The sequence below is a fragment of the Cebus imitator genome, unplaced genomic scaffold (assembly GCF_001604975.1).
Source record: "Cebus imitator isolate Cc_AM_T3 unplaced genomic scaffold, Cebus_imitator-1.0 Scaffold181, whole genome shotgun sequence".
Classification (NCBI taxonomy): Eukaryota; Metazoa; Chordata; class Mammalia; order Primates; family Cebidae; genus Cebus; species Cebus imitator.
Window position 1 is genome coordinate 247,378 of NW_016107496.1, and position 8,890 is coordinate 256,267.

The window sequence follows — 8,890 nt, forward strand, 5'->3', positions numbered from 1 at the left end:
TGAGACAGAGTCTCACTCTGTCGCCCAGGCTGGAGTGCAATCTCGGCTCACTGCAGCCTCCACCTCCTGAGTTCAAGCAACTCACCTGTCTCTCAGCCTTCCAAGTAGCTGGGACTGCAGGCGCTTGCCACCACGCCCAGCTAATTTTTGTATTTTTAGTAGAGATGGGTTTCACCTTGTTGGCCAGGCTGGTCGCAAGCTCCTGATTTCAGGTGATCCCCAACCCTCCCTCCCCACGCCTGGGACTACCATAGTGCTGGGATCACAGGTGTGAGCCACTGCGCCTGGCCCTTTACTTGTTTTGTTTTCTAGATTTAAGAAACTTCTTTTCATAGGTTATCTATAATTTACACCGATTTGGTAAGGCATACTTTTGTCAACAGAGGTGGGTGGAAGCGTTTGTTTTTCCTCCCTACTTGATCCCTCCAAAGTTTGGAACCTATTCATAAATATTCTTATTTTCTGTTCATATGTTCTCATTAATCAGCAGGCAATAATCAGAGAAAGTGATTCTATTATCAACCTTTAACCGAAGCATCCTATTTAAGAATATGCAGAAAATGCCTGACCCCGAGTTTGCAGACTCACAGTGAGGAAGAAAGTGTCCTTCCCTGCAGGCCCGAGAGCCTTAGTGCTTTCCGGGAAGCAACATGGCAGGGAGGGTCCCGGCAGCTGCTTGCGGGCAGGAACCAGTGGGCGCAGCCGCAGGCTGACCCTCCTCCGGCGGCGGGGACCTTCTGCTTCCTGGTATCTTTCTCCTCCACCCCACCTGCTGCTTGGGGAGCGGCGGCTGCCCTGGGCCTGTAGGTCACTCCATCGCCTCCACTTCATGCGGGAACGGAGAGGCTGTGACGGCTGGAGCAGGGTGGGCGGCCTGAGACGAGAGCCTGGCTGGCCCCCACGGAGAATATGGCGACCTGGGCAACAGAGGCCTTGGCGGCTGCACCGCTAACTTCCCAGAGGAGCAAAGGCGCCTCGCGAGAAAATGAAGCCAAGTGGAACCCCGGCCTCGCCGCCCCAGGAGGGGGCAGCAGCAACACAGCCAGGAAGCCCGGGGCAGGGCGCTAGGCACCAACAAGCTCCACAGCAACCTCCAGGCGGCGCCACAGCAACCTCCAGGCGGCGCCCACACCAGCCTCCAGGGGGCGCTGCACCAACGTCCAGGTGGCACTCACGCTAACCTACATGGCTGCACCTGCCGGCACCACACTGGGGCGGGAACTCTGCTGTCAGCCAGCCACACTGACTGGGGTGGCCCAGGCCCACAGCAGCCGGAGGACAAGCCCACGCCCACTGCCCCCGGGTAATGAGGAGGAGCAGGATGGCACCCTAGAGAAGTACAAGAGCTCAGAGCTCGGCCCCGTGCCAGGAAAGGCCAGGAGCAGAAGCTGGAGAGGTGGAGATGGAGAAGCAGCAGGGGGGAAGGAGAGGCGCTCCACCGGCAGGGTCAGCATCCCCTGGCGGGGTTAGAGCTAAGAGGACGAAGTAGCAGAAAGAGCGGAAACAGGAAGGTGCAATGACACAGCCGAGCGCAATGCAGAATCCAGGCCCAGGACTCCAGTAAAGCCTGGCTTTAATTCCAGCTCACAGCCCTAACCCTAATCAGAGAGGATCAGGGGAGAGGGGGGACCCAAGGAACACTGGAACCTGAAGGGCGGGAATCTGAGGCCAGGACTGATTATGGGAAATGGTGGGAATCAGGAAAAGAGAAAGTGAGGCAGAATGGGGGGCAGGGGGTGGGAGGGGCAGTGAGCTGGGTTAGGAAGGATTAGAAATTAGAACCTTAGGAAGCATCCAGAAAGAAACTGTTCTTAAGAAGGTGCGTGCTGCAGCCGGGCATGGTGGCTCACACCTGTAATCCCAGCACTTTGGGAGGCCAAGGTGGGCAGATCACCCGACGGCAGGAGTTGGAGAACAGCCTGGCTAACATTGAGAAACCCTGCCTCTACTAAAAATACAAAAATTAGTCTGGCATGGTGCTGTGACCCGCTAATCCCAGCTATTCGGGAGGCGGAAGCGAGAGAATTGCTTGAATCCGGGAGGCGGAGGTTGCAGTGAGCCGAGATCACACCACTGCACTCTAGCCTAGTCAACAAGAGGGAAACTTGATCTCAAAAAAAAGTATTAATTAATTAATGAGGAAACGTCTTGGAAACCGTTGTTCTTACTGTTTTGGGGGTTTTGTTGTTATTGTTGCTCTATCTAGGCGCATTTTTTTTATTTTATGACAGAGTCTTGCTCTGTCACCCAGGCTGCAGTGCAACGGTGTGATCTCAGTTCACTGCAACCTCCAAGTCCTGGGTTCAAGCAATTCTCCTGCCTCAGCCTCCCAAGTAGCTGGGATTACAGGGTCAGGCCATGACGCCCAGCATTTCTTTTTTTTTTTTCTTTTGATATGGAGCCTCACTCTGTTGCCCAGGTGAGTGAGCTGAGATCACTTGTATTACCTGAGAGTTAAAATCAGAAAAATCAAATTCTACAAAGAACTTGACAGATGTTCTTTCAGGCTGGGTGTGGTGGCTTTTTCAGATGCCCCTTCTGCAAGAAAGGCTCTTGACAACTGGGTAAATTTTGTTTGTTTGTTTTCCTTGATTTGGGCATAGTCAGCCAGGTCAGGACATGGATGTATTTTTCTCCCCACAGCTCTGTGCTCAAACCTCGGATAGGGAGATAGTAGAGAGGAAGGCTGCCTACAAGCAGCACAGGTAGGTCATTGTGATGGATTTTTTTTCTTTTTGAGCCAGTCTCGCTCTGTCACTCAGGCTGGAGTGCAGTGGTGAAATCTCATCTCACTGAAACCTCCAGCTCCCGGGTTCAAGCAATTCTCTGCCCCAGGCTCCCAAGTAGCTGGAATTAAATGCATGTGCCACTATGCCTGACTAATTTTGTATTTTTAGTAGAGGCAGTTTCTCCATGTTGGTCAGGCTGGTCTCGAACTCCTGACCTCAGGTGATCCACCCACCTCAACCTCCCAAAGTGCTGGGATTGCAGTCGTGAGCCACCACGCCCAGTTGTGATGGTCATTTTTAAGGATGTTTTTGTTTTAAGATGAAGCTTTGAATGTCTAGTAAAGAACGTGGTGTTTTAATTCTTCTTCAAGTCAATTCTTTCTCTGTCTTCTAGATGGGAAATGAGGAAAAAGAAGAGAGTGCGAGAGAGACACGTGTGAGGAGCCAGCCCAGAAACACCTGGGCCTAGAGAACCCTTTCTGGAGAGGCAGGAGCTCCAGTGAAGGCAGCTGCTTAATTTCTGCTGCACGCTCCACACACCCTGCTTCTCCTTTGGGGGGTGAGGGCTCAGGTGGGGTAATTGTCTTGTTTCCTAGAAACAGTTCCAAGCACTTAAGAAGGGAACAGTTGTGCTGTTGGGTGGCAGGACCTCATTTTTCTCAGGTGCCCTAGCTGAATGGCTCTTGGCTGGTCCCCTGTGAATGGTGGAGCTCAGGCCCCTCCAGTGACTGTGGACATTGCCCCACTCTGACGTCTTGGTTACTTTTAACTGCGAAGATGAGCCTGCAAGGCAAATGGGCCAGCTCCCCTTCCCACCTTGAGTCAGCGTGAAGGCTTTATTTTTCTTTCATTTGAGCAAAGTAACAACAACAGCATTTTAGAATGGGAGCCGAAAGTGCTGATGAGAGCAGAGATTTTTGGGCAATGTCTTCATGGATCAATGAAGCAGGACCATGAGATCTGCTTTAAGAAAAGAAGCATTTATTTGCACTTTTTGGAGCTTCCTTTATCCTTTTTTGTTTGTTTAAATTGTTTACTGTGAACTATATAACTCCTTTAGTAAGCTAAATTTCCATGTAATCATTCTCCTCTAACATTTGAAGTGTGACCCTAAAGCTTTCCAGTTAATCTTTTTCTTTCTTTCTTTCCTTTCTTTTCTTTCTTCCTTCTTTCCTTTCTTTCTTTCTCTCTTTCTTTGCTTCCTTTCCTTTCCTTTCCTTTCTTTTCTTTTTCTTTTTGAAAAACTTGCTGTCACCCAGGCTGAAGTGCAGTGGCATGATTTGTGCTCACTGCAACCTCCACCTCCCTCAAGCAATTCTCCTGCCTCCACCTCCCAAGTAGCTGGGACTACATGCACCGGCCACCATGCCTGGCAAATTTTTTCTTTTTGTATTTTTAGTAGAGACAGAGTTTTACCATGTTGGCCAGGCTTGTCTCTAACTCTTGACCTCAAGTGCTCTGCCCGCCTCAGCCTTCCAAAGTGCTGGGATTACAAGTGTGAGCCAGCATACCTGGCCTCCATTTAATTTCTGTAGCTCTTACCTTTTCTTATGACTGTTAGTCTCTTTATGTTCATTTCTGTTCATAAATGTTGACAGTACCTGGTGAGATATGGAGATTAGATTTACTGTGAATCGACAGAATTTTAAATGTCCCTATAGCTTGAAGAAAAGGAGCAGTGCTGCTCCTGTCCTGGGCCTATAGATGTTCTTCCCATCCGTGGCTGTTTCTATTTTAATTTTGAGTCTGTGCTCACATGATGGGTGATTTCCTTTGATATGTACTGGGAACCCCTGATTTAAAGCTCATTTCCAGCTGGTTAGTGCCCAACCCATCCACAGCCTGTAGAGAGTTAAGAAAACCCTGGACCAGGGCTCTGTGGTGTCTTCCTCAAAGGCTGAGGCCCAGAGGGCTTCAGAGTCCTCTGAGTCTTCTGGTCAATAAACCCTGTGCCTCTGGTAAGGGACCTGAGTGTGGTAAAGTGAGATGGCAGCGGAGGGCATGGAGGGTTTCGTATTCTGCACAGAACATGCAAGCCAGATTGTGCCCTATTCCCTTCTCTGGCCCTTAGCAGATTCAGGACCTCATTTGGTTCCCGTGAGGAACAGCAGCTGCGTCCCAAGTGAAAACACAGAGAAGACAAAGCTAAATGCTGGGGTCATTTTCACTCTGCCTGTATCAGGACACTGTAGTCTTTCCCTCCATCTCCCTCTCCTGGCCTGGCCTCTGCTCTGTGGATTCTGTGATACCTTTTCTGTCTGGACTTTTTCAGAAGCAAAATCTTCCCCATAAGCTTTCTGGCTTTTCCATTCCCAGCTAGTCATCTTGAGTGGCACCTCCAGAAGCCATAAATGCTTAGGGACTGAGGGCTGAAGGGCTTTTACTGTTCTGTTTCCAGAAATAACATGAGGAATGCCGCTGACCTCCACTGCTGTAGGTCTCATGGCCCAGTGAACACTGACTGATCTCTTTTACACAAGATGTTGGGTCTATATCTGAAATATGTGGGGTTTTCTTTTATTTTGCTGTGATTTTGTTTGTTTCCTTCTAGAAAATAGGTGATTAACATTTGAAATATCTGCTGTATTCCCAGAAGTGACAAAAGTGAAAACTCATTAATCCAACATAAATATGTGCTTTGTGCAATTTTGAATGCTCTTCAAAAACGTCAGTTCCATAGTTCATCACAGTCCCATTCCTGTTGGTAACTATGTTGTGCAAAAACGCCTTCACCCCCCTTTGGCGGTGCCCCTGATCTAATATTCTAAGTGTGAGAGTTTCTGTATTTGTAATAGAAAATATGCCTCGACTGTGAGTTAGTCAAAGTGAATGTAACCTATTACCCACAGCGATAATTCCCATCGAAGGCCTTAAATGATGCTCAGCTATGCTGGTTCTCGTGTGGCCTCTGTACCTTCAACAGCTGCCAAGTCCTATGATTACATATGATGGGAACTGTACACTTGAAATCAAACATATTTATAAAGCTTTCTTTTTTCAGAATTCCCACCTCATTTTTCCATGGACAAAAGTATTATTTATATCATAATGCACTTAAATTTTGTATTACCTGGGAGTTAAAAGAAATATTCTAGCCACGCCTAACTGACTTCTTATGTCAGATTGTTCTGTCAGCCTCTCCCAGGTCCCCTGCATGTCTTCAGGAATCCACATTTCCTCAGAGCCATTTGTGCTCATGGGTGGCACCCCCAGAGTGAAGAAGACTCTTTGTCAAGAAGGAAAACAGAAGGGAAATGAGAAGGTCCTGCAGGCAGAGCTGGAATCAACTCCCAATCTGCCTCCTGCAAGCTGTGTGACCCTGGGCACATGTCTTCCTTCTTCAGGGAGCCTCTGTTTTCTTAGATTTGGAGCAGAGTGATCACACTGACTTGCAGACTTCTGAGAATCAGAGCAGAACATAAAAGGCCTGGAGAACATTCTCCAAAAAGAAGCTGCAACACATGTGTTGACAATGGGCTTTTCATGCCTCTCTTACTCACTGTTTATCTGAGGCAAGGAACATGCTCTGGTGATGGCCATGAGGGAGGAATGAGGATGGTCATAGACACTACTGTGTCTGAAACATGCGTCTTCCTTACTGTGTTCTCACGCTCTCTCCCGTGGGGCAGGCCCCTAGCCTGCCTACATTTGCAAACAGACAGACACAGTGGCATGTGGAGAAAGGAGTTTGTCCCAGTGACTTTTCTTCACTCCCCAGCTGTCGGCAGTACTTAGTGGAAGAGTGACTTCATGACACTGATGCTGCTATTTTGAAACCTGGAGGATGGAAAGGTGCAAATAACTATCAGCAGCAACATAAGGTGCAGCCTGTGTTGCTGGTGGTGGTTCTGTCCATCACATTAATATATTTCAAAACATTTCCTCCTTCTGCCTGCAGGTTAATATGGCTGTAGCATAGCATTATCATTGCTCAGGATTGCCCCACTCGCCCTACCTCATGGCTGACCCCTTAAGACCACTGATGGTTTGCCGGCCACCTCCTCCATCTGGCTGTCACCTGGGAGCTCAACCATTCCCATCAGCTAAAGGTGTTCTGGGACCTCTGTCAGATCCTCGACTCCAGTGTCCACTAGGACCTCAGTCACCTTCTCCAGCTGAAAATTTTTGGGGACCACAGACACCTACACACAAATGTCTTCTGGCACCTCTACTAACTCCCACAGCCAATGATTTTCTGAGCCCATACACAATGCCACTCGAGTGTCTTCTGGTGCCTTTAGCACCTTCTCCAGTGACAAGTTTTTGAAACCACAGACACCTATACATGAGTGTTTTCTGTTACCTCTGCCACCTTTAGCCGATGATTTTCTGAGTCCATACAAACTCAAGTGTCTTCTGGCACCTCTACCACCTCCTGAAGATGATGATCTTTGGAGACAACAGATACCATCACTCAAGTGTCTTCTGGTACCTATAACATCATCTCCAGCTAATGACTTTCTGAGGCCACACACACCTTCTATCCAGTGTCCTCTGGGATCTCAACCACTTTGTCCAGCTGATAATTTTTTGAGATTACAGGTAGCTCCACCTTTTGAGTGTCCCCTGGGACCTCAACTACCTATTTCAATAGAGCGTTTTCTGGTATCTCTTCACCTTCTTGATTTTCTGAGACCACAGACACCTGCACCTGAGTGTACTCTAGTACCTCCACCACCATCTTCAGCTGAAGATTTTCTAAGACCCAACACACCTCAACCTGAGTGTCCTCTGGTATCTCTACCACTGTCTCCAGCTGAAAATGTTTTAAGACCTCACACACCTCCACTTGAGTGTTCTCTGATATCTCTACCACCACCTCCAGCTGATGATTTTCTAAGACCACGAACATCTCCATCTGAGTGTGTTCTGGTACCTCTACCACCTCCAGCTGAAGATTTTCTAAGACCACACACACCTTCACCTGAGTGTAATCTGTTACCTGCAGCACCTTCTTCAGCTAATGATTTTCTGAGACCACAGGCAACTCCACGACTTGAGTGTTTTCTGGGACCTCGACCTCCTATTTCACTCCCGTGTCCTCTGGGACTTCAACCACCTACTTCACTTGAGTGTCCTGTGCCACCTCAACCATCTTCTCCAAGTGAAGATTCTCTGAGACCACAGTCACCTCCTCCAGTCAAGTGCTTTCTGGTATCTCCATCATCTTCTCCAGCTAGTGATCTGAAATCACAGACACCTCCAGCAATTGAGTGTCCTCTGGGACCTCCTTCATGTCTTCCAGCTGTTTGTTTTGTAGGACCTCCACCACCTCCTCCAGCTGCATCTCCTATGGGACTTTATCCACCTCATCCTGCTATCTGTCCTGGGAGACCCCATCCACCTCATCCACTTGTCTGTCCTGGGGCACCCCATTCACCTCATCCAGGTGTCTGTCCTGGGGGACCTTATCCACCCCATCCACCTGATCTACCTGTCTGTGCTGGGGGACTTATCCTCCTCATCCACCTGTCTGTCCTGGGAGAACTCATCTTATTCCTCCAGGAGGATGGCCTCTGGGACCTCAGCCTACTTCTCCACTTAGTGGCCTCTGGAACCTTAGCCACTTTCTCTACCTTGGTAGCCTCTGGCCCCTTAGCTACCACCTTCACATGAGTGGTCTCTGAAATCTCAGCTACCTTCTCTACCTTGGTGGCCTCCCTTAGCTATCACCTCCACATGCATCTCCTCTAGTACCTAAATAATCTACTTATGACCTCTCAGCCCTCAGCCACTTCCTTCACCTAGGTCTTCTCTAGCACTTCAACCAACTCCTTCACTTAGCTGCCCTGCTGTCTCAACCGACACTCAACCTTCACCTGAGTGTCCTCTCAAACTTCAGCCCCCTCCTCTAGTCACATGGCCTCTGAGACCTCGACCAACACCTCTAAGTGCACCACTTGATGTGTTGATTTGAACAGTATAAAGTAATTTGTAAAAAAAAAAAAAAAATCATCTCGAGTGAATAGAAAGAAATGTCACAGATGGTACTGCAGGGCCTTGCAGTACAAGGGTAACACTGGCTGAGATCCTGGTCACTTTTCTCAAGTTTCTGAGAGTACTCAGTCAGTTGCATTATTTCCTCATCATGAGTCTGGCAGCAAGTATCTCTTGTAGATAAAGACAGTTTTTTTTTTTTTTTTTTTTTTTTTTTTTTTTTT